The sequence below is a fragment of the Natrix helvetica genome, assembly GCF_964273705.1.
Source record: "Natrix helvetica genome assembly, chromosome: Z".
Taxonomy (NCBI): Eukaryota; Metazoa; Chordata; class Lepidosauria; order Squamata; family Natricidae; genus Natrix; species Natrix helvetica.
In genome coordinates, this window is record NC_138554.1 from 93,204,907 (window position 1) to 93,232,586 (window position 27,680).

General features: G+C 40.9%; 1 protein-coding gene across 8 annotated transcripts in view; it reads left to right on the forward strand.

The window, feature by feature from the left end:
* Positions 1–27,680, forward strand: part of THRB (thyroid hormone receptor beta) — a 234,447-nt gene that overhangs the window by 59,238 nt on the left and 147,529 nt on the right. For 6 of the 8 annotated variants that reach the window (XM_081932906.1, XM_081932904.1, XM_081932909.1 and 3 more), the window contains exon 2: positions 4,529–4,632. The exons of the other annotated variants lie outside the window; for them this stretch is intronic. The gene's annotated coding sequence lies outside the window, so the exon portion shown is untranslated. The remainder of the gene's footprint in view (positions 1–4,528; positions 4,633–27,680) is intronic. 8 annotated transcript variants of the gene reach the window in all.

Genomic DNA, 27,680 nt, shown 5'->3' on the forward strand with positions numbered 1-27,680 from the left:
CACTCTGCCCCAACTTGTATGCAGCCTGCATTGGCTTCGCAGAGCTTCTCCTAGCCCTCTGCCCTGTACTTTTTACCTGGGACTCCCTCTGCTTCTCACTTAATGACCCACACATCTGAGGTTATGGCAACAAGCAAGATTGTCTGGAATGCCATTGCTAAGTGATGTAGTCATGTGTCTTCACACATTGCTTAGCAGTGATGGTTCTGATCACAACTGAAGTATTCACAGCCAAGAAATAGGCTCCACTAAAGTCCTCCATTCTGTCGGGAGAATATTCAAAGCTGATTGGCTGAGCCGTCTGACAGTTCCCTATAAAAGGGCTAGCTGTTAGACAGGCCAGCACTGGATTTGTAAATAGTTGTCTAATAAAGAGCTGTAGTTTGTCACTGAAGTCTGTCTCATCCATTCATCCAATCTAATACTGACAATGAAGGTGGGATCAGAAGATAACTAGGCAGAAAGAGCTGACAATACAATCCAGCAGTACAATCCAGTCGGAGTGATTGCGGGCATTTAGCAGCCATTTTGAGCAGCAAATTCAAAGTTTCCTCAGCTCACTGAAATGACTATGCATGCCCCTCCAACTCCCTTCAATCCAGCCACGGAATACTGAGACTCCTACATGATGAGGTTTGAGTGCTTCATGGAAGCCAACAAGCTTCTTGGGCTATCAGACAACTGAAATAGGGCTCTATTCCTGAGCTACAGTGGGCCAGAGCTATTTGACACCGCCAAGGCTCTATCTGAACCAGTGCCGGTCCAGACAGTCACTTGGTTGGCATTGCAGAATATGATGAAAACGCACTATGCGCCAAAGCCTTCTAAATTTGTGCGGCGGCACGAATTCAATCGCTGCAACCAGAGAAAAGGGGAGACTATAAACCAATACATTGGCACGTGTCATAAGGCTGCAGCGTATTGAGAATTCTGAGATCTAGATGAGCTGCTGCTTGACCGAATAATAAGTGGGGTGAGAGACATTAACCTGCAGTGAAGGCTGTTAGCCAAAACAAACCTCATGCTACAAATTGCATTCGATGATGCCAGAGCTACCGAATCCTCAACAAATTCAACAGAGAGGCTGCAAAAACATGGCAGCCCAAAAAGCACCCGCAGAGCAGTCAAAGTGCATCACAAGAACATCAAGTGAGACCTTTCGTCTCAGTGAGGATGAGGTTTGCTGCCTGCAATTCGACAAGAAAAAGTCAGTGCGCAACTTTGAAAGTCGTTTCCTGCCCTGTGCCAGCTATGGGGGAAACCACCAGAGACCAGCCTGCCGTTTCCGGGATGCTATCTGCCAGCATTGTAACTGGAGAGGGGATCTGGCCAGAGTATTCAGAGGAGAACTCCCATCCACTCAACAACCAAAGAACTCGTTCAGCCAGTCAGGGAAACCAAGATCACCCAAATGACAGGTTTGGAAGCCCTGACGGAAGCAAGAAAGAGTGGAATCAACCAAAGCATTCCAAACAAAAATTTGGCAAGCCAGCAATCCTAGGAACAAGAAGCTGCAAGTCACCATCCACATCGAGGGGTCACCTTGCAGCATGTAAATTGATACCAGGTCATCTCTGACCATTGTATCCTGGCCACACTCAAGAAGGCCATCCCAAGTCTAAAAAGGCACAAAGTGAGGCACCAAGAGCTGAGATTCAGCGACTGGCAGGGGAATTGCATCCCCGTCCTAGTTTGTGGCACATTCCATGTCCAATTCAAGAACTTTGATGGACTGCTTCCCTTGACAGTGGTCAGCGGTTCCCTTCCAAGCCTGCTCGGCTTGGACTGGTTCGAATCCCTGGACATGGGAGTAACTGGCATCAACGCCATTCAAGATGATAGCGCTGAAGAGTTGCTATCCATAGGAGCGGAACACATATCCTGAACAGCCAATATTCAAGCAGACTGGATGAGCAGGGCAAAAACCAACCATTCAGAATGGTGCCTACATCCGGATCTGTTCCAGGACATCTCCCAGAGGTTCGGGTGACCACTAGTGGACCTGTTCACCACTCTGGAGTATACTCAGCTACCAAGAAGTTTCTTGAGGTTCCGGTATCCAGGAGTGGAAGGCGTTGACGCCATTGGCCACAGGGTCTCTTATACGCCTTTCACCCTCTTCCTCTCCTCTCGCAAGTAATCAGGAAGCTGATTATGGAGAGGGCGGAGGTCGTCCTGATAGCTTCTCACTGGTCGAGATGCCCCTGGTTCATGGGCTATATCAGCCTGTTCACGTCGCACCCCTGGAGAATCCCCGAAGACAGGATCTCTCTCAGCAAGGGATGATGAATCACCCAGAACTGTAGTGGCTCCAGTTAACCATCTGGCACTTGAGAGGGACCTCCTGAGAAAGGGCAGCTTCTCCAAGGACATTATCAAGACCATCCAATCATCCAGACAGGCACCCACAAACCGGATTTACGATGCAACCGTGCAGTATGTTGTTCCTACTTTTGATTTTTGCTGCCGTATTCTCTAGATGTATCTTGTAGAGAATGCAGTCCAATATTACTGCAAGGTACTTTGGATGGGGATAATAGGGGAGTAAGTTGTTTAAGTAGACATTGGGGCTTCATGTGATAATTTGTTACTATGGTAGGAAGGCTAATACTATTATTATTTAAATACTTAAAGCAGTCCTCACAAGAGATGGCTATTGTTGACTGGGATTGGAGCCAGAGGCCTCAATAACATAAAATTATAAAGAGGTTAAAAAAAATCAAGCCAAAGTCAAGATCTTTTCCCCTCCAACAAAACTGTCATCTAATTCTTTTTTAGACAATTCTTTTTTAGAACAATTTAGACAATCATTCAGGTACCCCAAATGAAGGCCCTACAGTGAAATCATCTATGGCTGGTCATTGTATAATTATAAGAGAGCCGATAGAAACTGGAGTAAACCTAGCCAAAGAATTTGTCTTCTTGAATCAACAGTCATGTATGGACAATCAATGATACTCTCATACAAAGAAATTGGCCTATGCTAGAAGATCAACTGCAGGCTCAGCAATTGGAAATTCTAATGAATTGTTAAGATTAGGTTTGTTAACGTTAATAAACATTTAGCAACTATTTTTGCTTTCTTTTGCCAAGTAGTCTATCTTATACTAACTTATATAGTTTATAGATATTTTCATTTTGTGATTTCATTCTAGTTATTTGTTTTCCATTCTGTATTCTCCAAGTAATCATTCTGTGTGATGTTCTTGCAGCAGCTAACTAGGTGATCTATTGTTCTTCAACTTCTTTGCAGAGATGCTAAAGGTGGGATTGCTGCTTCTGGCATTGTAGGTATTTATTCTTAAGACTTGCTCTTGTGCTGCCAGAATTACACCCCCCCCCCCGCCCCAGTCTTCAATTTTCCTGCTCTTTGCCATTGCCAGGTCTTTATCTGCTTTCCCTGTTATTTTTTAATGTACTTGCCATATCTCTTTTTATTTTTTAATCTGATTTTTCTTATTGGCCAATTTGTTGTCTTTGATATTCAATTCTTCGTGTACTAGCTCCAGTGCATCATCTTTGCTGCCCTTCAGATATTTGTGGCTTCTACTTCAAATTGAGTCCAGTCCACTGTTCTAATTGTATATCCAGTGACTGGAATTGTTCAGGTATTCATTGCTTTGATCGTATTTTGGTTATTGAATTTGGGTTTTAAGATATTTTCTCTTCTGATGTATTCACTAATCTTCTCCTTGACTAAACTGTGCTTGATCTTATCAGCCTGAAGGATGCCCAGGTATTTTTAGTCATCTTTTTCATCCAAACTTGTGATTTTATTTCCATAAGGTCTCTTGATTTTTTTTTAAACTCCTTATTTTATTTCCCTCTTGTATTTACCTTGAAAGAGAATATCATGATGGCTATATATAGATTTCCAGATTCTGGATTTCAGTTGTCAGAATTCTCAACAATGGCTATATGGGGTGAAAAAATCTGGGATTTGAAGTGTAAACATCTGGAAGTTATTAAAATTGGAAACAATGGATTAGAGGCACAAATAATGGGGTTCTATATCTGGTAGCTTTACATTTTGCACTGAAGTTAAGAGGATCTGTTTATGCATGTATAAGATTACTCTCTCTGTTGAATGAATATGATCTAATAAATGTAGTAATTATAATAGTATAAGGACTATAATTTTTCCTTCAACAAATTAATTTGGAGTTAAATCCCAGTTAAAAACCGCTCTTTTTGAAAGCCATTTCATTTCACTCTTCAGAGAAAGATCTGAAGTTAAAAGTGCAGATATTCCAGTCTTTGCTTTGGTTCTTAACTGTCTGAAATTTCAGTACAGTTCTTGCATTGTGCAATTGGAAATATATATTTACAAATATATTCTTATATCTCATTAATTTCTAAAGCAGAGAATTCAGATGTAAAATAACCAACTTTAGATTCACCATAGCTTACAAAACCTTTCAGTTTGTACTGTTCATATAAATGGCTCTGCATGTATGTATCTTTTCTAGCACACAGATAGTATTTCCAAGATATACATCTGCTAATTTATGCTATTTTTTATCACCAGATTCTAACAAAAGAAGACCTGTGATCCTTGCATCTACACTTATATTTGAAACAAATATGGTTTCTGTCATCCTGCTGATTCTTGTCTCTAGGGCAAATTCTAAGGTCAGTTTTACAGTGTTTAAATTCTAATAGATGTTTAAGAAAACAGGAAAAACAAAATTCACAATTTTCCAGAGAAAAGAGATGAGGTCCTTTGTAATAAATGTCTAAAAATATTGTGTAAGATGTCACAAGGCACAGTATACTTTGCTTTCTCTTCAGATTGTATAAATCATCCTTTACTAAAGATGTCACAAGCCAGCAGTTGCTTTTTATTCCTAAGAACATACAAAGTATTTCATGTGATCTTGTTTGCAGTGGACCAATTAATAACTATAATGCATTTATAAACATGCAAGATTTGCAACTTTGGAAGAAAGGTTGGGATATTTTTTTCTTTTTCTAGTACATCTTGGTAAAATTCTACACTGTAAAACTATTAATTACAACTAAAAAGTAGGTTCAGACCAGTGGTGGGTTTCAAAATTTTTTTACTACCTATTCTGTGGGTATGGCCTGTTTTGTGGGAGGGGCTCGGTGGTCATGTGACTGGGTAGGAGTGGCTTGGCAGTCATGTGGCTGGGTGGGAGTAGTTTAACTGGGTGGGCTTGGGCAATTTAGCCGTTCATTTTGCCAATTTAGCAGTCCATTAAGCAATACACAGCCCCCTTTTCTATTTTTTTTTAATACTGCATGAAGTTTTTACTCTAGGTCAGTGATGGTGAACCTTTTTGAGACCAAGTGCCCAAACCGCAACCCAAAACCCATGTATTTATCTCGGAGTACCAATACGGCAATTTAACCTGAATAATTAGGTTTTAGTTTAGAAAAAACAACTTATATGTGATTAATGTTTTTTCTCTGAAAAAACCCCCCACAATAGCAGCACTTACAGAGTATAAATCACACCTTTTCCCCCCTAAAAGAGCGTGGAAATATTGGTGCATCTTATACACCAAATACAGCCATTTTTGCCTCCCGAAGCCCCACCGACGCATCCCATTTTTGTGAAAAATGGGTGAAAAACAAGTGTTTTTCACCAAGGTTTTTTTTTACCTTCCCTCTCCCCCCAGAAGCACTCTGCAGGTTTCAGCAGGGCTGGGGGAAGGGAATGATGCCCTCTTTTTGGTGAAAAATGGACAGAAACAGGCCATTTTCCATCAAAATGGTGTGTTTAGGGGAAAATGCCCTCTTTTTGGTGAAAAACGGGCAGAAAACAGGCCGTTTTCCACCAAAATTGGGGTGTTTTTGCCTTTCCCCACCCCCCCAGAAGCACTCTGCAGGCTTTAGCCGGGCTGGTGGAAGGGGAAAATGCCCCCGTTTTGGTGAAAAACGGGGGTCTTTTTGCCTTACCCAGACCTGCTGAAGCTTGCAGAGTGCTCCTGGGGGGTGGGGAAGACAACCCCCCCCCATTTTTACTTACCTCTTTGAAATCTTGGTGTGTCTTATACACCGATGCTTCTTATCGTCCGAAAAATATGGTAGCTAACACTATTAATTAACACTAAGGAAATTCCCTGAAGCAATCAATCTACACCAGTAATTCTCAGGTGGGGGTTCTTTTGAATTTGCTGACCACCAGTGAGTGGGAGAAAGCAATTTCACCGAAGAGGGGATGGAGAGGGTTGTGGGATAGTTTGTCTGGGGAAATTCACACCCCTCCCAGACCCACTTGGGATCAACCAGGACACCTGCAACCCTCCCCTGCCTCCTCAGGTGTTGGAGCATGTGGGGGGAGATGCTTTTCAAGGTGCCACAAGTGGGCTGAGAGCTGGTTTTGTGTCCCAGAAGTAAGATTTGGTCCAACGTGAAGGTCTTTTATTTTCTCCTTGTACTCCTTACAAGGAGACAAGATGGAGAAGGGTATCTTGCTTTTAGACATAATAATAGTTGTCTTGTAAGATGAATTATGAGCTATTTTTACATCATCAGACATTTAATTTCTTACCTGGTAAAAATGCAAAGAGAAGGAGTACAAGGAGCAAATAAAAGACCTTCATGTTGGGATTGGTTCTGGACCAAATCTTACTTGTGGGACAGAAACCAGATTTCAACACACACACCCCTTGTGGCTCCTTGAAAAGCGTCCCTCACACCTACCAATCCTTGCTAGCCCATCTCATTTGGGCCAGCAGGGCATGAAATGGCTTCAGAGGTGAGGGCTTTGGGAAGCAGCTAGCAAGGCTTTCTCCCACCCCCCCGCACTAGCCCAGCTTGTGCTTGAGGTGGAAGGATTTGGAGGAAAAAACAAAAAGGCTTCCCACCACCCCACCCTACCCTCGCACTAGCCTTACGCACTAGCCTAAGGGCAACTTACAATCAAGCCGGTGAGGAGCAGGAGCAGCAAGCAGAGATCCAGAGAGCAGCTTCTCACACGAGGTAAGAGGAGCTGAATTAACTTTCGGTTTCTGCACACATGCTCAGATGGCAATCAGCCTCCCGGTGGATGGCGTGCCAGGAGACATGGCTCTGCATGCCACCTGTGGCACGTGTGCCATAGGTTCGCCATCATGGCTCTAGGTTTTTTTTTTTTACTAGGGGCGTGAGGTTGGCAATGCCTGGGGATTTCTGGGAATTTCTCCTCTGTGTTAGAAGCACTAAAATAACCAAGATGATATAAGATCTCCTGCTGCAGCAGTGGGTTGGACTAGATGACCTCTGAGGTCCCTTCCAGCCCTGGATTGCTGTGCTGTTTCAAAGCATCCTCTGAAGCAAACCTCTAGTGCCAGGTTTGTAGTCTTCCTTCCTCTCCCTTTTCTCTCTTTCCCTTCCTCCATCTATCTATCTATCTATCTATCTATCTATCTATCTATCTATCTATCTATCTATCTATCTATCTATCTATCATCTATCTATCATCTATCTATCATCTATCTATCTATCTATCTATCTATCTATCTATCTATCTATCTATCTATCTATCTATCTATCTATCTATCCATCCATATCACATTCACTTTCCCTTCCCTTTTTCTCCATTCCCTCCCCCCCTTCCTTCCACTATTAATTAGCCTGGGGAAGGATAGCTAGCTGCACTTTCAATAAGCTCTCAATTCCATGCCAGAGGTCTGCAAACTTGGCAACTTTAAGACTTGTGGACTTCAACTCCCAGAATTCTCCAGCCAGCAGAACTGAATTCTGGGAGTTAAAGTCCACAAGTCTTAAAGTTGCCAAGTTTGCAGACCTCTGTTCCCTGCACCTGGGGATCTCCAAATGGTGAGGATTTCTTTCGTTCTTTTCCTCTTGAAGCCCCCGCTTTTATTTCTAGGGGCTTCAGGGAAGCTTGCTAGCCCCCCATGCTCTATTTTGGGCTTAGCAGGCCTCCCTGAAGCCTGCTGGGAGCCAAAATCGGCCCGGCCCCCACTCTATTTTGGGCCTTGCAGGCCTCCCTGAAGCCTGCTGGGAACCAAAATGGGACTGGTGGGGATCCTGGAAGGGGCGGGGGAAGGGACATTTGCGATCCTGGTGGGGATGGTGGGGAGGGGTTGCAGCAAGCTCCGTGAGGTGGGCTAGAGAGACTTACCTGTAGGCAAAAGGAAGAGGCAGCTCAGTTGGGGTGCAAGGTAGGCACCACGTGGCAGCTTAGGCAAGAAGCCACCCGGGAGATGAAGAGTGACTGGGTGGAGCAGGTGGGTGGGGCATTTGCGCTTAAAATGGTCTGCGCATGCGCACAACAGTAAAAAAGGAAAAAATACATTTTTCCATGAAGATTGTTCTGTGCATGCGCAGAACAGAAAACCAAGATGGCGCAGTACTGGTACGGTCATGTGTCTGCTGGAGTTGCTATCTATTCGCCCATACCTGACCGAATAGGTAGGAACCTACCTCTGGTTCAGGCTGTATAGAAAGAAATAAAATGAGTGGAACACAAATGAAGCAAGGGTAACTGGAAGTTAAATCATTCTCATCTATTGCAGAATAACATTTCAGTTCAATTAATTTAAGGATAAGTGGTTTTTTTTTTAATATAGGTGGTTGATAAACTGCTGTATAATATCTGACTCATTTTACAGTTTAATCAGTTAAGTCTTAATCGTATTATTTTTAGATATACTCTTTAGCTACATATAATGTAGCTTTTCTGAGGCAATGGACTGTTTGAATAGGTTTGAATGGTAAATATTTAAAGATAATAGCTACCAGTCAAGGCATGTCTATAGCACCACAAGTTATTATTTACTTTGGGCATGTAGTATGAATGAGGTTTTTAATGTGGGAATGTTTATAACCAGATGACTGCAGAATGAAGCAGTAGTTTATTTGTTTATCTTCCGATTACATGGAGAAAGAATATAGCTATTCATGCTATTCCATATCCTCATCTGGATTTGTTTGCAGAAATATTAGGCACATAAAAGTGTTAATCACATATTTTGTTGAAAATGAAAAAGCTAAGAACTTTTCATAAATCTATGATTCTATCACTTCATATCCTATTTACTATTGTAGTATTACATATGTGAAAAGGCTACCATGGATAAAAAATCTTTGTGCGCTTTATTTAAGGTTACTGATTAATATGTTTTAGTGAAGACACTTAAAAATATAGCTTCAAGGTCTAATAAGGTTCAACTGAATATAAATATGTCAACCCAGAACTATTATGTTGTATATATATGAGAAAGGGACATCATGGATCATAAAGCAGTAGGCTTATAGTTTGAAGTCATTGATAAGATATTCAGGACCAAATGTTGCCAAATAAGGAGAGGCTGTATGATGTGAGGAATAAGTAAGGGATCATATTTAGAAAATATTGCATGAAAAGCAGTCAAAAACATCAATGAACTTTTGGAAGGAAAATGGAAAGTGTCTATTTTAAACATTGTATCAAAATAATTGATATCAGGGTCCAATATACTCAAGGATAATCATAAAATAAAATAACTAGTGGCAGTGAAGATGCCACTTGCAGTCCACACATTCATTACAGTTGTGCAAATAAGGTGATTTATTTATTTATTTATCTATCTATCTATCTATCTATCTATCTATCTATCTATCTATCTATCAGTTTGTCAAACTTGTACAGGATAGCAGGTATAACTATGAACATGGACATTGTACAAAGGAAATCAATACAAGTAAATGGGGACAGTAGGACAGGGACGGTAGGCACACTGGTACACTTATGCATACCCCCTTTATGGACCTCTTAGGAATGGGTTGTGGTCCATAGTAGACAGTTTGTGGTTGAAGCTGTAAGGGTTTGAAGATGTAACAACAGAATCGGGTAGAGCATTCCCTGTGTTGACCACTCTGTTGCTGAAGTTGTATTTTCTGCAATCAAGTTTGGAGCAGTTTACCTTGAGTTTGTATCGATTGTTTGCCTGTGTATTATTGTGGTTGAAGCTGAAGTAGTCGTTGGCAAGTAGGACATTGTTGCAGACAATTTTGTGTACTTTGCTTAGGTCCGACCGCTGGTGGCGCAGTTCCAGATTGACCAAGCCCAAAATTTTCTATTGTAAGCAGAGGAATGGAGTACTTTTCTTGTGAAATACCTTTGGACCCGCTAGATTGTATTATGTCCGATAGACAGTGTGGATTCCAAGCAGATGAGCTGTATTTGAGAATTGGTCTGGCAAAGGTTTTGTATGCTCTAGTTGCCGGAGAAGAAATTTCACAAAATTAGATTAACAACTCTTAATGCCTTTTTGGCAATGCTGTTATAGTGAGCTCTGGGGCTTAGATCATTTGAGATGAGTACTCCTAGGTCCTTGACAGAATGAAGGTCATCTACAAGTTTCTGCCCAACTTGTACTTGGTGTTTTGATTTTTATTGCCAAGGTGTAGGATAGAGCATTTGTTAGTTGAAATTTGGAGTTGCCAATTGCGCGATCATTCTGACACATAGTCGAGGTTGCTTTATAGGGCAGCAATATTGTTGATGGTGTTAAATAATTTTATATTATCAGCAAAGAGGACGCTTATAATAAGTTCGGTCATTTATGTAAAGCAGAAAGAAAGTGGGTCCTAAAATGCTGCTTTAGGGACACCACTGTACCTGGTTTGATAGCGTGCTTCTATTTTGACTACTTGTTGCTATACCTGTTGCCATCAATTTGTGCAGGGAAATGTCGTAAGAGCTTAGTTTTAACAGTAGTTTGTCGTGCACCACTGAATCTGAAGACAAACCACTCATAGCCTTTGAAATGGCTCTCAATTGACATAGTTAAAAAACTGTAGTCAGTCAACATAATTGCTTATTGCCAAGTTTTCATTTATTGCTTAAATTCTGAAATGTTTTGCAGATTTTTCAAATATGCTTATTTTCTGGAGAGATTTTTCTTTTTATTTGTGCTTTTTATATATAGAAAACTATAATTCCACATATACACAAGTTTTAAAAAGTTTCATTCTGTTAAAAAAAATTAATCTCACAGAAACAAAAATGAATGCTACACAAGTACCATATCATATGATATGAAATACATTGCTATGATTTTCTGCTATTATATTGATCTCAGAGGTGTTGCCCACGCTCTTCAATCTTGTCTGCAACAGTAACTTCTTGTAGTTCTTATCTTGGATAAACTATCAAAACTCATTCTAAACATTGAGTAATTTTAGATCAGGATAAGAACATTGATGGGATAGGTAGCAGATCTGGGTAATTTGCATACAGTATGTAAGTAAAAGCTTCTAGCATCTAATTATTAGTTCTAGTGACAACAGCTGTTTATTTTATTCTCATCTTTTTGGCTAAATAAAGACAACCTGGTAGAAAACAGGAGAGATTCTTAATATGAATATATTTTTGAATTTTTGTAAGTTTTGATACTGCAGCTAAATCCTTTAGTAGTTCTGGTTGTTAATCTCAATGTTAAAGAGAAAGAAATACAAGAGAGAACCTAAAGTCTGTATGCTCTTACTATAGATTCGGTTATATTGTTAAAAACTTGTTTTGGAAGTCCATACTGCTATGATTTGTTTAGGTTCCAAATAGCAATTTTAGAAAACAATATTCACAATCATTAGCAAGATAAAACTTCAGTGGCAATCAAAGCTGCGAATCAATACGGTGTTTAAACCTCTGGACAGAAACACTCCTATTCAAATTAGATGAAAAAAATTAAATAATATTGGAAGAGAATAAAAAAGAAAAATATGTTCTATTTAATTCAGAATATTATTAAACTCTGACTCAGCTTTACTTCTGGGAACCTCATCTGAGAAAAGTTGGCATTTTGGAATATTTGTCTCTGTATCTGTTGATGCTGTTAAGGGCAGCAGAATGAATACCATGTGTTGTTTCTACTTTTGGCAGATACTGCTGAGCGCATGTTTCTGTGGGCAGAAGTGCCATACCAGGCTTTCTGGCAATCATGGTTAATTTTTAATCCATATTAATGTCCTTTTCATAGTCTCCTTTTTAGAAGTTGTTAATACATAGCAGCTGACTAAAATTCCCTGCTTCTGATTAACTAACAGCTTAATTATATAGCAGCTTTTGTTGTCTTTTGAACTTGATGGATGAACATGGTACAATGTACAATATCTCATCCAACAAGTTACTTTTTATATTTATGTTTACGTTTAGGTGCTGCCCTGTTTGCATTCTGAACTGTGCTAGTTTAGTTTCATCTTGTAAAAGATCTTTGTCTGATTTTTTTCCTTCCTTGCAAAAATATCAATAGGATATAGCTAACCTTTTAAAAATAAATACAAGAAAATCCCACTAACAACTTGGGTTACCTCTTATGATTCAATTATTTATGATGCAGCGACTTGGGGTATTTTAATTGTTAATTTTATTACTATTCCTCCTCCGTGTATGTGTATGCGTGTATGTGTATGTGTGTATGTGTATGTTTATATGTTTATATGTATGTGGTCTTGTTGTACGCCGCTCCGAGTCCCTTGTGGAGAGGGAGCTGCTAACAAATTAAATCTATTATTTATTTATTATTTTATTATATGGTTATGTATTTTTCATCAAGGATACAAACATTCTTTAACCGAAATAGAATCAAAAGATTATTTAAGGTTTTCAGTTTTTCCTACATACTCCCATTTACTGAGCCATTAATTTCAAATGGAAAAAAACTGGGACAAAAAGTCTTTGTGTGTTTGTGTGTGTGTGTACACATATGTGTATGTGCATGTGTGCATGTGTGAACACACACATATAAGCTCAAAGAGCTTTATTTACTATTGTGTAATGAGCTTCCTGCATGCATTTGTTATTCTAAAAAATAAAGATTGTTCCACAGACTAAATCCAACTTTAATAATGTTGTCTATGTTTATTATGCTACAATATTATGTAAAAGATCTCAGTGTATTATTTTTGGAAAGTAAATTGTATCAAGTAAAATGTTAGTTTATGATAGCTTAGCTTTTATGATATGGATGTCATATCATAATTTGATTGATTGATTAATTGATTGAAATTATTTGTTGCCCATCTCATAACTCTGAGTGGCTATGATAGTTGAAGAAAATCTGATAACCCTTTCTCCCATCCCAACACTGTTGAGAATGCTCACTCTAACACTGTAATAATTAGCAGGAAGGGAACTAATGTTTGTATTTATATTTATTGCAGAGGAAATGATTATAAGAGAGCAAGCAAGCATACAATGGGGAATACACATTTAAAGGAATATGCTAATATCGCTGATTGCCAAACATGCTTATGGCTATGAATCTCAATGTCATCATTCTGTTATCATCACATGACTGGACCCAATTGAATCCACCTTCTCCATTTGACATTGCTTGCTGGAATCTACCTGTAAAGGTCACAAATCAAGATCACATCACTGCAGGAGACTGCAAAGACAGGTTATAAATCATTTTTTTGTGAAGCAATCATAATTTAACTGTCATTGAACAAATGGTAGTTAAAGACTATCTGTAGTGAAAACATTAGGATTTTGCTTTTACAAGCATCAGCTGTAACATCATAAATGCAAACTTGGTGACAAAGTTACTTTATATTACTATAATAAATAATAAATAAATAAATATTTATTTCTTAGCTGCACCCTCTCCCGAAGGACTCGGGGCGGCGTACAATGAAACATATGAAATAAATATGTGGACAAAACAAACATATAACAGAGACATATACCGAGACATACACAAGGAGGAGGTCGGCTGATGAATAAAAAACAATTAGAATACAGTGATTAAAAAACCCCTAAATAATTAAATATAATTAAAATACCCAATTAAAAACCCGTCAGGAGCGATATGGTTAGATCAAAGTTGAGCCAGGCCAGCTACTTGGAATAGGTGGGTCTTAAGCTTAATATGAAAGGAGCGGAGGTCAGAGGTATTCCTAATATCCGGAGGGAGGTCATTCCACAGGGCTGGGCCCGCCACAGAGAAGGCTCTACTCCTAGGCACCGCCCCCCGACACTGTCTAGTGGACGGCACCTGGAGGAGGCCCTCTCTGTGCGAGCGGATTGGTCGCAGGGATGTATGGGGCAGAATACGATCCCACAAGTAACTAGGTCCTGAGCCATGGAGCGCTTTAAAGATTGTTATCAAAACCTTGAAACGCACCCGATAGACCACAGGAAGCCAGTGCAGCTCGCGCAGGAACGGTGTCACATGGGAGTACCTAGTACTCCCCATAATTACCCGCGCGGCTGCGTTCTGGACCAACTGTAGCCTCCGGGTGCATTTCAAGGGAAGCCCCATGTAGAGAGCGTTACAGTAGTCCAAGCGAGACGTCACCAGCGCATGAGTGACTGTGCGTAAGGCGTCCCGGTCCAGTAGGGGGCGCAATTGGTGCACCAGGCGAACCTGGTGGAATGCCCCCTTGCCACGGCTGTCACATGGTCATCCATGGACAGCCGGGCATCCAGGAGGACGCCCAAATTGCGCGCCCGCTCCACGGGGGCTAGTTGAATGCCCCCAATGGCCAATGATGGAGTTAATTGGCTGAACCGGGGAGCTGGTACCCACAGCCACTCCGTCTTGGAGGGATTGAGCTTGAGTCGGTTGTCATCCATCCAGATCCGTACGGCTTCCACACACCGGGACATCACTTCGATGGCCTCGTTGGGGTGGTTCGGGGTGGAAAAGTACAGCTGTATATCATCAGCGTACAGGTGGTATCCCACCCCGAAACCACGGATGATCTCACCCAGCGGCTTCATATATGTGTTGAACAGGAGTGGCGAGAGGACCGACCCCTGTGGCACCCCACAAGTAAGGGGGCGTAGGGTCAACCTCTCTTCTCCTGCCAACACACGCTGCGTCCGGCCAGAAAGGTAGGAGCCAAACCACCGCAAAACGGTGCCCCGGACCCCCAACCCCTCCAGCCGGCGCAGCAGGATACCATGGTTGATGGTATCAAAAGCCGCCGAGAGGTCTAATAGGACCAGGATAGAGGAACAACCTCTATCTCTGGCCCTCCAGAGATCATCCACCAACGCGACCAAGGCCGTCTCTGTGCTGTGACCGGGGCGGAAGCCAGACTGGCGCGGGTCTAGATAATCATTTTCCTCCAGATGACGTGGAAACTGGTAGGCCACCACACTCTCTACAACCTTCGCCAAAAAGGGAAGGTTGGAGACAGGACGATAATTGGCCAGCTCCAAAGGGTCCAGGGAAGGCTTCTTGAGCAAGGGTCTCACCACCGCCTCTTTCAAGGCGGCCGGGAGAGACCCCTCGCTCAACGAAGCATTCACTAGGCCCAGGAGCCAGTCTCGTGTAACCTCCCAGGATGCCAGTACAAGCCAGGAGGGGCACGGGTCCAATAAACGTGGTGGGTCGCAGTCGTCCACGCATTCTGTCCAAATCCTCGATGGCAACCAAGTCAAACTCCTCCCAGATCGATTCCTCAAGACTCGCCATGGACGTCTCCATTGGACCACTGACAGGGACCCAATCCCTCCGGATTTGAGCGATTTTATCCTGCAGATATTTACCAAATTCCTCTGCCCTGCCCTGTAGAGGGGCCTCCCGCGGCCTCTGAAACAAGAGGGAGCGGGACACCCGAAACAGGGCGGCAGGGCGGTTCTCCGCGGATGCAATGAGAGTGGCACAATATTGGCGTTTGGCCACTCTCAATGCCACAAGGTACGTCCTTAAATGGGCTCGTGCCTGTGTTCGATCAAATTCGGAGCGAGAGGATCTCCAACGACTCTCTAGACGTCTCTTGCGGCATTTCATCACCCTTAGTTCCTCAGTAAACCAAGGGGCCAGGGTGGATCATTGCCGCCGGAGAGGCCGCAAAGGCGCCACCCGGTTCAAGGCCCCAGTAGTCACATTATTCCACGCGACCACCAGGTCCTCTACCCGGGGGCAGGTCAAGGTTACAGGAGGTGGCCCAAGCTCCGTCTGGAACCTATCAGGTTCCATCAGGCGCCTGGGGCGGAACCATCTGGTACTTTCCGGTTCCGCCTCCCCGCAGCGGGAGGTAGCACCAGGGAAGTCAAGACGAAGGAGTGAGTGATCTGACCATGACAGGGGAGTGATGGTTAAGTCCCCTCCTCCCAGATCACTCAGCCACTGGCCAGAGACAAAAACAAGGTCCAGAGTGTGTCCTCCCTCATGTGTCGGGCCCTGAATCATTTGAGTCAGGTCCATGGCTGTCATGGAAGCCATGAACTCCCGAACCCCCTCTGATGCTTCTCCCATCGATGGCAGGTTAAAATCCCCCATCACTAAAAGTTTGGGGGTCTCAACCGTCACCGATGCGATCAGCTCGAGGAGTTCGGGCAGGGCCACTGATGTATAGCGAGGAGCCAGGTATACTATCAGCAGGCCCAACTGTCTCCCAGGGCCCCATTTCACAACAAGGGATTCACATCCGGACATCTGTGGCACAGTAGACTCCCTCGGCTCTAAGTCCTCCCGAATAATTACTGCCACCCCACCGCCCCTTCCCTGGGCCCGGGGCTGGTGAAATGCTCGGTAGCCTGGTGGGCACATTTCCACGAGGGGAAAAAATACTGTGGTGTTGCTAAGCAAGAATTACCTGTATGTATATTTATTCCACAGAATCTTTTATTGAACTAATGTTAACACTTGAACAGATAGAACAAATAGGCCTATCTTATTAAAATATAAATTAATATATTAAATATAAATCACAAATATTCTATTATTGCATAGTCCTCTTTCTTTTTTTCATGTTTTATGAATTAGTAAACTTTTTAAAAAGAATTTTATTGGTTTTTAAACATTTATGGGGAAAGGTAAAAAGGTACATAGAAATTTTTGGCAGCTCCCGTGCTAGTGATAGAAATCCCTCCAAATCTCACAATTTTTACAATGTTAAAGACAACGTATAAAAGATAAGCAAAAACAGAATCTTATTCTACATTATATCAACCATGTGTTCAATCATCTCTTTTTTTGTCACTTTCTAGTATATCAACAATTACAATAATATTTCAAATGCATTTATTTTTGTGACCTGAGCCTTTTCGATATTGCTCCCTCGCCTCTGTCCCCAGATGGAGCCAACGTCCCTCCCTCCTTCATATCTTGTAATTACTACCTTTTTCAATACCTCCCATATTTTCATCCTCTAGGAGAGAACTATGTTTTTTAATGAAGGCTTCTGCCTCCCCCACTGTATTAATTCTAATTCTGTTTCCCTCCCAAAAAAATCAGCATTCCCTCTGGCAATAACCATCTAAACCAAACTCCTTTATTGTATAATTTCTTTGATAAGGAGGAGTACTTCCTCCTTTTTTCTCTTATTTATTTTGGAATTTGCTTAAGAATGGTAATTTCTTTATCTTCATATTTTAGTGATACCCCCCCCTTTGAACCCCTAGCACCTCATCCCTCATGGTCCTCCTAAGAAATTTAACATGTACCTCCCTTGGAACATTATGTGTTCTAGCATATGCTGAATTAATCCTGTAAACCAGATCCATATCCCACCACAACTGTTCTTTGTCTCTCTTAATATATTCTGCTAAAATTGTACTCATAATATCCTTAAGATCTTCATTTTCTGTCTCTGGTAGGTTCTGGAATCTGAGAAAAAAGGACATTCTTTCAAGTTCTATCTTTGCTATAAAATTTTCCAATTCTAAATTCCCCTTCTGGATTACCTTAACCTCCTCCCCCAACCCAACCACCCCCTCCTCCAACACCTTAATTCTTTTTTTGTTTTCTGTTATATGGTGGTGTACACCTCTGAGTTCATCTTTGAGATCTGTCACCTCTTTTTTCAACCCCTCATAATTTCCTGAAACATTGGGTAACAGATAAGTCTTTTGAACTCTCTCCAGTCCCTTTCTGTTGTAACAATGAAGTAATTTTCGTCTGATGCATAATTGGACTGGAGGTGGCAGAAGTGGGAGCCGAGAATGACTTGCCCATTGGTGGTTTTTTGGGCCCCATTTATCTGAGTTCAGAGATGCTATACATCTTTTACAAAAGAAATGGCGTCAGTGGAGTGTGCAGCTGTGCCGATCCAAGGAGGCAGGCAAATCCAAAAGTGAAAAGTTAGTTCTCCCAAAAAATCAACATTCCCTCTGGCAATAACCATCTAAACCAAACTCTTTTATTGTATAATTTCTTTGATAAGGAGGAGTACTTCCTCCTTTTTTCTCTTATTTATTTTGGAATTTGCTTAAGAATTGTAATTTCTTTATCTTCATATTTTAGTGATCCCCCCCTTTGATCCCCTAGCACCTCATCCCTCATGGTCCTCCTAAGAAATTTAACATGTACCTCCCTTGGAACATTATGTGTTCTAGCATATGCTGAATTAATCCTGTAAACCAGATCCATATCCCACCACAACTGTTCTTTGTCTCTTTTAATATATTCTGCTAAAGTTGTACTCATAATATCCTTAAGATCTTCATTTTCTGTCTCTGGTAGGTTCTGGAATCTGAGAAAAAAGGACATTCTTTCAAGTTCTATCTTCGCTATAAAATTTTCCAATTCTAAATTCCCCTCCTGGATTACTTTAACCTCCTCCCCCAACCCAACCACCCCCTCCTCCAACACCTTAATTCTTTTTTTTTGGTTTTCTATTATATGGTGGTGTACACCTCTGAGTTCTTCTTTGAGGTCTGTCACCTCTTTTTTCAACTCATTTTGGCCCCTCATAATTTCCTGAAACATTTGGGTAACAGATAAGTCTTTTAAACTATTTCCAGTCCCTTTCTGTTGTAACAATGAAGTAATTTTCGTCTGATGTATAATTGGACTGGAAGTGGCAGAAGTGGGAGCCTAGAATGACTTGCCCATTGATGGTTTTTTGGGCCCCATTTATCTGAGTTCAGAGATGCTATACATCTTTTACAAAAGAAATGGCGTCAGAGGAGTGTGCAGCTGTGCCGATCCAAGGAGGCAGGCAAATCCAAAAGTGAAAAGTTAGTTCTCTATCACAGTTCCAAGGCATGGAGGCATGCCAGAAAGGGGAAAATCAAATAATCAAAATCCAGGAAGACCACATAACAGGAGAGGTCCAGAGGTCCTTCAGAGGGGGTAATAATACAATGCCAGAGATTTTTCTAAGGTAGTTTCAAAAGGCAGACTTCATTTGTAAGTACAAAAATGAAGATGGAAGGGAGCCATCTTGGCTCCTCCTTTCACAGGGAGAAGAACAAAGATTTCCATAAAGTTTTTTTTCCTTTAAGAAAACAGCTCCGCAATCACCTCTTGCAGTTGTGATATAAATCTTTATCACATAGTTAATACAGGTGAGAAGTCAGCCTTTATTCTCTCTCCATTCCAATATAGAGAGAGATAGTTCAAATGCCGCTTTATCCGAGGGAGGTAAAGAGAAAAAGAACCCCCCCTCTAATCTTCCAGCTTCCAATAGATTGAGCACGAATTTACAATAGTCTGCTGCTTATCCGTTAATGATGATTAAGGAGATTAGGATGGATCCCTCACCACCCGCATTCCAGCTGCTCCTCCTTAATTAACTCCTTCCTCCCGGAGCCCATTCAGCAAAAGGGCAGGCAGCCAAGGGGTGTTCCATGCCCCCCTCCGGTCCCCGGCTCCTGCGGCGAGGCTGGAAACACCCCCGCCCACTGCCGCCAAATCCAGGAGGTTCCAGCAAGCCGCCCTGCAGCAGGTGGCCCCTCCGAGGCCCCCTGTGCTCCTTAAAGGAGCCCACCAGAGAGGTGAACAGCGGACAACACGTCTGTCGCCTTCAGTGACCAGAAGTGATCTCCATGAATTAGTAAACTGTTGATTCTGTCTTAGAGTAACCATAGTCTATTGTTTCATCAATACAATTGAATGTAGCTTACCCTATCTATCTATCTATCTATCTATCTATCTATCTATCATCTATCCATCCATCCATCCATCCATCTATCTATCTATCTATCATCTATCCATCCATCCATCCATCCATCCATCCATCCATCCATCCATCCATCCATCCATCCATCCATCCATCCATCCATCCATCCATCCATCTATCTATCTATCTATCTATCTATCTATCTATCTATCTATCTAATTTAATGGTCACCCATTTTACCAAAGGGTAATTCTGGGTGGCTTACAATTTAAAAAAATAAACTATATAAACAGAATACTATAAAAATACAAAATATGTTAGCTAAATCCTAGTTTACTTAAATCGTATTTAACATTAACCACTGTTTAGCTCATATGATATTTAGTTATTGCTTAACAATTACAACTGGAACTGGCAATTCCACTGCAAACCAACACATTATGTCAAGGAAGATATTATGTAATGGCAATTTATAGTTTAAAGCTGGGTTTACTATTAACTCTGCTTATCAGAAACCATCTGTAAACCATGCTTATGGTGATCACATGACCGAGTGGTGCTGCAACAGTTGTAAATGCTCACTAGTTGCAAAGCCCCCAATTCTTAATCACTTGCGATAGTTGAAATTGTGAGGACCAGTTATTTTTCAGCGCCATTGTAACTTCAAATGGTTGCTAAACAGGACAATCATTAAGCAAATACAGCCCTATTTAAATATAGTTTGGGATAGTTGACAGCAAAAAAGTGTTAATTTTGTGGCTGTGCCCAAAAACGTAGTTCAGAGCCACATATGGTCTGTTGTGCCATTTTCCTCCAATCCATATATGAAGCCATCTGTTTCTTCAAATCTTTCTTGCATTAGGCATATGTTTAGAAGCCAAATACTTTGTTAAATCTCCCAGATACTAAATTTCCTGTTTACAGTTACCAAACTCCACTTTTTGAACATTGATCTCAATATATACTCAAAGCGTTCTGTACTTTTGGAAGATGTTGTGCAGTCCCATATTAAACTTTAATTTTCTGCAGTCTTGACTTTCATGCCCTGGACAAATGATTAGAAACTTGCAAGTTATTATCTGGGGAATTCTGGGAGTTGAAGTATACACACCTTCCAATTACTGAGGTTGAAAAATGTTAGTCTATATACTAAAATATCAGTGCAATAACTGTTTGTAACTATAATGTCTTAATATGAATGGTAATGGTCAGTGAATTTACTGTGTTGTATTCCAGAATTTTAAAGCAGTTTGGATCAGTCAGTGAAAACTGATTTAAAGTGCCTCTTTAATTTTGAAGAAATTGATGGCTTGCAAATGGAAATACTAGAGACTAAAAATATTTCCTTAGAACCCAAGCCCATTTTCATCCAATCTTTTCATTACTCCCTTCAGGTATGAACAGATTCCACTAAATTCTGGCTAGTTGTCTATACTGATTAATATCTGTGTGGAACAATTGATGGAGATCATACATGCCTTCAATGTGGGATGCCTTTAGTATTATCTGCCTTTTTTCAGATGACTGCTTGAACTGAAAGCTAGCAGGAAAAAATTCAAGGACACAAGCTTTTGATAAGCTAATTTTATTGTATGAACTAGAAAAGCTATAATTATAGCAGAAAATCAGCAACTGTAGACTGTAAGCCTATATTGTCACTAAGTTCTTTTGTATGGCTGCATTGACAGTTTTTTCCTTCATTACAATTGTTCGTAACTGCGTTTTCAAAATTGTCTTTTTCAAGAACTCTGTTAATTTTTAGCTTCTTCTGGAACAGAATCCTACTTATCATTGCTCTGAATTTATTAAAATTTCTTTTAAAAAAAATCAAAACAGATTTGATTTACTTACTTAGCTTTAGTTTCTCTTTAAATGAAAAATTATGTATTATACAATCATTTTAGTCCAGTGTTCTTGCTACTTTCTCTTCTTTGATTAAGTCTTCTCTGCTGGATAATTCAGATCAATGATAGCCAATTGTCCTCAGTTTTCCTCTGCCCTCTTGGTTTTTGCTGTTGTTTTCTTTACTTTAAACCAGGGGTAGTCAACCTTTTTATACCTAGCGCCCACTTTTGTGTCTCTTTTAGTAGTAAAATTTTCTAACCACCCACCGGTTCCACAGTAATGGTGATTTATAAAGTAGGGAAGTAACTTTACTTTATAAAATTTATAAAGCAGAGTTACAGCAAACCTGCCCAACATGACAACTGGAATGCCACTAGTGGGCGGTAGGGACCAGGTTGACTACCACTGCTTTAAACTGTTTCCCTGATCTCATTATTTGTGTTTATTTTTTTTTTTATGATCAATTACATTTTCTCATTAGCATAAATATTTAAATAAAATAATCCTGCAATAATCTTCAGCTCCGTGTCTTTCATATACTTTGGATTAGAGATACTAGAGTGCAGCTAATTAAGCTAAAATGGAGGAAGAGATAGTTAAAGACACGATTATTGCCTAGGCCAGTGGTTGGCAATCCGCGGCTCGCGAGCCACAAGCGGCTCTTTACACATTTTAATGCGGCTCTTCTGTGTGCCAGATTATTATCCTCCCTAATCATTGTGGATCGAAAAGAAAAAAGGGAAAGGGGCACTTGTTTTGAAGCGCCCACTCCCCTCCCTCCTCTCTGGTACTTCAAAACAAGTGCCACTTTCCCTTTTTTCTTTTCGACCCACAATGATTAGGGAGGATCCTGAAGTCGGGCGGGAGGAAAGCGAGGTCTGACCGGGTGGGCAGCTCCGTTTCTTTTTCTGCCTCCTCGCTTCTCGTCACCGCCCGACTTCAGGATCCTCCCTAATCATTGTGGGTTGAAAAGAAAAAAGGGAAAGGGACGCTTAAAGGTTCAAACAGTAGAGCAAATGCTTCAGAGGCAACAGTTTTCACGGGGAATTAGAACAGAGAGCCCTGGAGTTTCGCTGCCCACCCGGTCAGACCTCGCTTTCCTCGCATGATTGGCTAATTTGCTACTGCCCGGCTCCCCGGTTAGATTTTTGCTGGGAGGGGGCGGGGGAGAAGCTCCTTGGCCTCCGCCTCTTTTTCTCCCTCCTCGCTTCTTGGGGCTCCACCAATGGGGGAGCAAGGCCCAGCACCAGGCTTTGGGCTAAGACAGGGGTCTGCAAAGTTGGCTGTTTTAAGACTGGTGGACTTCAATTCTCAGAATTCTGGGAGTTGAAGTCCACAAGTCTTCAAGCTGTCAGGTTTGAAGACCCCTGGGGTTTTTTTTTCCTAAAGGGTTAGGGGTGCAAGGATCTTGTAACTTGACAGCTTTAAGACTTGCATGCTTCAAATGCCAGAGTTTATTGAAACTAAAAACAGTGTACCATCCTATGTATTTTCGGTTTTAAAAATGTGGCTCTCAAAATAAATTTCAATTGTGGTTTTGGCGAGATTTGGCTCAGTTGAAAAAAAAGGTTGCCCACCACTGGCCTAGGCGAAGAATTTCGGATACCATATAGAATAGCGATGGCGAACCTTTTTTGGCTCGCGTGCCACAAGTGGGGGGAGCGCAGGGGGGTCGTGTGCAGGCGTGCCGCACCATAATGCAACGCGCAACCCCCCCAGTGCGCATGTGCACACAACACGCACCCCCCCATTTTTACATGCTTTTTTCTCCCTCCCCAGGCTCCACAGGCTTTATAGGAGCCTGGGGAGGGCGAAAAGAGCCTCCCCTCCCGGAGGCCCTCCGGAGACCCTCCGGAGGCTTCAGGGACCATCCGGAGGCTTCCCTGAAGCCTTCGGAACACTTAAAACCACCCTCCGAGCAAACCGGAAGTGACATCAGGGAAGCCTCCGGACGATCCCTGAAGCCTTCGGAACGCTTAAAACCACCCTCCGAGCAACCCGGATGTCACTTCCGGTTTGCTCGGAGGGTGGTTTTAAGCGCTCCGAAGGCATCAGGGAAGCTTCCGGACGGTCCCTGAAGCCTTCGGAACGCTTAAAACGACCCTCCGAGCAACCCGGAAGTCACTTCCGGTTTGCTCGGAGGGTGGTTTTAAGCACTCTGAAGGCATCAGGGAAGCTTCCGGACGGTCCCTGAAGCCTTCGGAACGCTTAAAACCACCCTCCGAGCAAACCGGAAGTGACTTCCGGTTTGCTTGGAGGGTGGTTTTAAGCGCTCCGAAGGCATCAGGGAAGCCTCCGGACGATCCCTGAAGCCTTCGGAACGCTTAAAACGACCCTCCGAGCAACCCGGAAGTCACTTCCGGTTTGCTCGGAGGGTGGTTTTAAGCGTTTCGAAGGCTTCAGGGCAGCCTCCGGATGGTCTTTGAAGCCTCTGGAGGGCCTCCAGGGGGGGGGGAGGCTCTTTTTGCCCTCCCCAGGCTCCTATAAAGCCTCTGGAGCCTGGGGAAGGCGAAAAATAGCTTTTAAAAAAGTGAAATCAGCTGGCCACCGTGCTCATGCGCGCTGGTCAGCTGACAGGGCAGCGCCTCACGTGCCCCGACAAATGGCTCCGCGTGCCACTTGTGGCACGCATGCCATAGGTTCGCCATCACTGATATAGAATTAGAAAAATGGTTAAGAGAATGGTAGGGAGAGAAACTACAAACTGACGATGGCCTCAGCCTATAAAGAAAATCTCTACAAAATGTTTTATAAGTAGCATTTGCTGCCTGCAATATTGACCAAAATGTATAAGAACTCCTCTGCCAAATGCTGGTAATGTAACCAGATTCCAGGAACATAACAACATGTGGTGGACATGTAAGAAAGCAAGGAATTACTGAAAGAAAATTCATAATTGGTTAGAAATGATAACTGAGTAACATAATTGAGTGCAAACCAGAAACATTCCTTTTAGGTATACTGTCAGAAAGTTATGACAAAAGCAACCATATACTTAATGTTACATATATTGACGGCAACACGAATTACATATGCTAAATATTGGAAAAATGCGAACACTCCACCCGATGATGATATAATTAGGAACATTTGGGATTGTGCTGAAATGGATAGATTAACCTTATAAATTAAAGATAAAGAAGACTCAAAATATTATAGGACATGGAATAAATTTTATGAATGGACAGAGGCAAGAGCTAGAAATGAGAGGGAAGTTTACAAATGTCAATAATTGTTAGTATGGAAAACAAAGATGTATAAAACTATAGATATTATATGGAAAAATTGTAAATAGGCTAATATAAGTGGAAATTTAGTTAAAGCTTTTTTTCTTTTTTGGGGGGGGTCGTATTATTATAATTAGTGTTAATATAGTACTGATAGTTATTAGCTTGTATATTAACATTTACAATTGATTTTTTAAAAATATTTTTTTTATTTTCAAATAAACACACACACAAGACATAAAACATAAAAAACTCTTCAACAGCATACAGTGTGCCGATTGGTTACAAGGTCTTTCTGCGTCCTTGACATTCTCTAATAATTTTTAATTCCATGTTTTTTTCCATTATTAGTATCATCAATTCAATATACATGTATAAAATTGTTATAATTGTTAAACATCCATTAAGCATAGCCATTATTACATCCTTTTTATGTGAAACATGTTAAATTTGAAGTAAATTTATATTATGGCATTTCATTACATCATCCTGAAATCATCCAATGATATTACATCTGTATATTCTATTCTCTATAGAATTATTTATCTTTTATAAAAAGGTTTTTCAACATCATCTCCATCATCCGCACTTACAGTTTGTATAAAATTTCATATTATAAATCTAGTATACGTAAATGCTTTATTATCATTATTAATAATAATTAATAATTATCATTATTAATCATTTATTTCACTATAGCTATTATTACTTTGTCTTATACATAGTACTCAAAATTTAAATACATTTAACCAAATTTTATTGTGACATTTCATTTCATCATCCTGTATCCTGTAGCTAGCTTATGAGACCTAAATAGGTTGAAATAGATCTATACTAGTCTCCCTTTATTTATTTATCAGCAACACAAATAAAAAAGGCAACATTAAAAATAATAGCTTTTTGTCTGGATGGTTTCTTGTGATGAGCCGATAGACAGAGAAAGGAAGCAGTATGCTTCCTCCCATATTTGGGCATACCAGGGGTTGTAAAAAATATACACATACATACATAGTCACAGTACCTCAGAGGTGCTGTAAATATTCATTAATAGTGAATATTGTTGATTCTAAGCTTAACATCTAGACTACACTTTAATTGTCAGGTCTTCTCAATCTCATTATGTTACAAGCATCCAGTCCACATTGTTTTCCTTTTTTAATCCTTCTGGTTTCTTTTTCACCTGCCCACCTCCCACAAATTTTCTGAGAAAATATACTTAGGGGGTACTTACTGGAGGACAGTGTTTTTCAAACTTGGGTTTAAGACGAACCTCAACTCCCAGAATTCCTTAGCCAATCTACCAGCTGGGGAATTCTGGGAGTTCAAATCCACACATTTTAAGAATTACCAAATTGAAAAAACATCCATCTAGAGAGGAGACATAAAGCAAAGGACCTGTCTGAACAAAAGCTGCTGTTTGCCTTCTTTCGTTCCCTCCCCCCTCACTTTTTCAGTTGAAATTACATAGTGCATATTAATTAACTGAACGTTGGTCTGGCTAACAACCTCTGTTCCTTTCCCTGAGCTATTGAACCAAAAATAAAGCATAGTGTAAAAATTTATCTGTTTATAGACAGACTGATTTTCTTATGAGTTAAATTATAATTATTTAAACAGTATAATACCTAAACATTAGCCGTGGTATTTTTATTGATTCTCTATTGTTTTAGAGCTAACTAATTCCTATTTAATTCCTCTGGAACCTTATTTTCCAGAATCTGAACTGAGCTAAAATAAAATGTAAAGGAAAATATTCTTAAATGATCAGTATTGTGTTACATTTGTTTACTAGGTTTCTTCCATTTGAATACTGATGAAAATCAAAGCTGCTATATTATCTAAAGCTGGGTTTTGGTTGCCAGACTTCCCCCCCCCCACCCCCACTTCCAATGGTTTAGTGCAAATTTGAGAGTTTACTTTTTTTAATCAAGCAAAAAAGTGAAAATGTAGGGGTTCTTTTCTTTTTCTTTTGCTAAGCAAATGTGTCCACAAAAGACTTGTTCTTTGGGATGTTTGTGTGTTCTTTTCTTGTTGCATAGTTACCTGTATGAGTGTGTATGTGCATGCAAGTGAAATAACCTTCAGTGTTAATGAGATCAGCATGCATAAATCATTCTTCTAGGTTTTTTAAAAGTGTTGTAAATACATGTTCATGCTGAACATGTTTGTGCAAATAGTGGATATATAGAAAAGAAAATAAGTAGCCCACATATTAAAAAGCCACAAATATAGGGTTGTTGAAACGAATAAAATGTGATCAATCCAAAGATTTTGACTGCACATGTATGTATGAAGTCAAACTTTTTCACAGCCAGAGGTTTTGGAACAACAAAAGCAAAAAAGTGGGATCTTTATTTTCCTGTCTCCTTCCCTCCTTTCCCCCATCAATGTATGTTTTGGATTCTAGCAAGAACACTGTGTTCTGGACTAAGAACAACCCATCAAAAGTATTTAAAGTAGGAAATATTGGAAGTCTGTGCTTAGTGCACTTGGGTTTGCCAGTAGACCATTTAACAAACAATAAATAAGAGGCACACCTTTTAAATCTTTTTTATTTGTTTGCTTTAGTTTCTTGTGAAAAGTGTGGGGGGGGGGGAGGGGACAACTAGGCATTATAAATGCTTCCACATTTTAAGTAGTAGTTTTCTGCACTCCTATTAAGGATAAATGGAAAATCATGTAGTTAATTAATGCTAAGCTGATTTTGACAAGGTGTGGCAAATACAATCCTTAGGTTTGTTTCTTATATCTCCTCTCTCTTCCACCCTAAATGTACATGGGAAGGAATGTCAGTTTCATTTCTGTAGTTTTGACAAAGCATAGGTGGTTGCCATTAAACATTTGAAGCCCTCC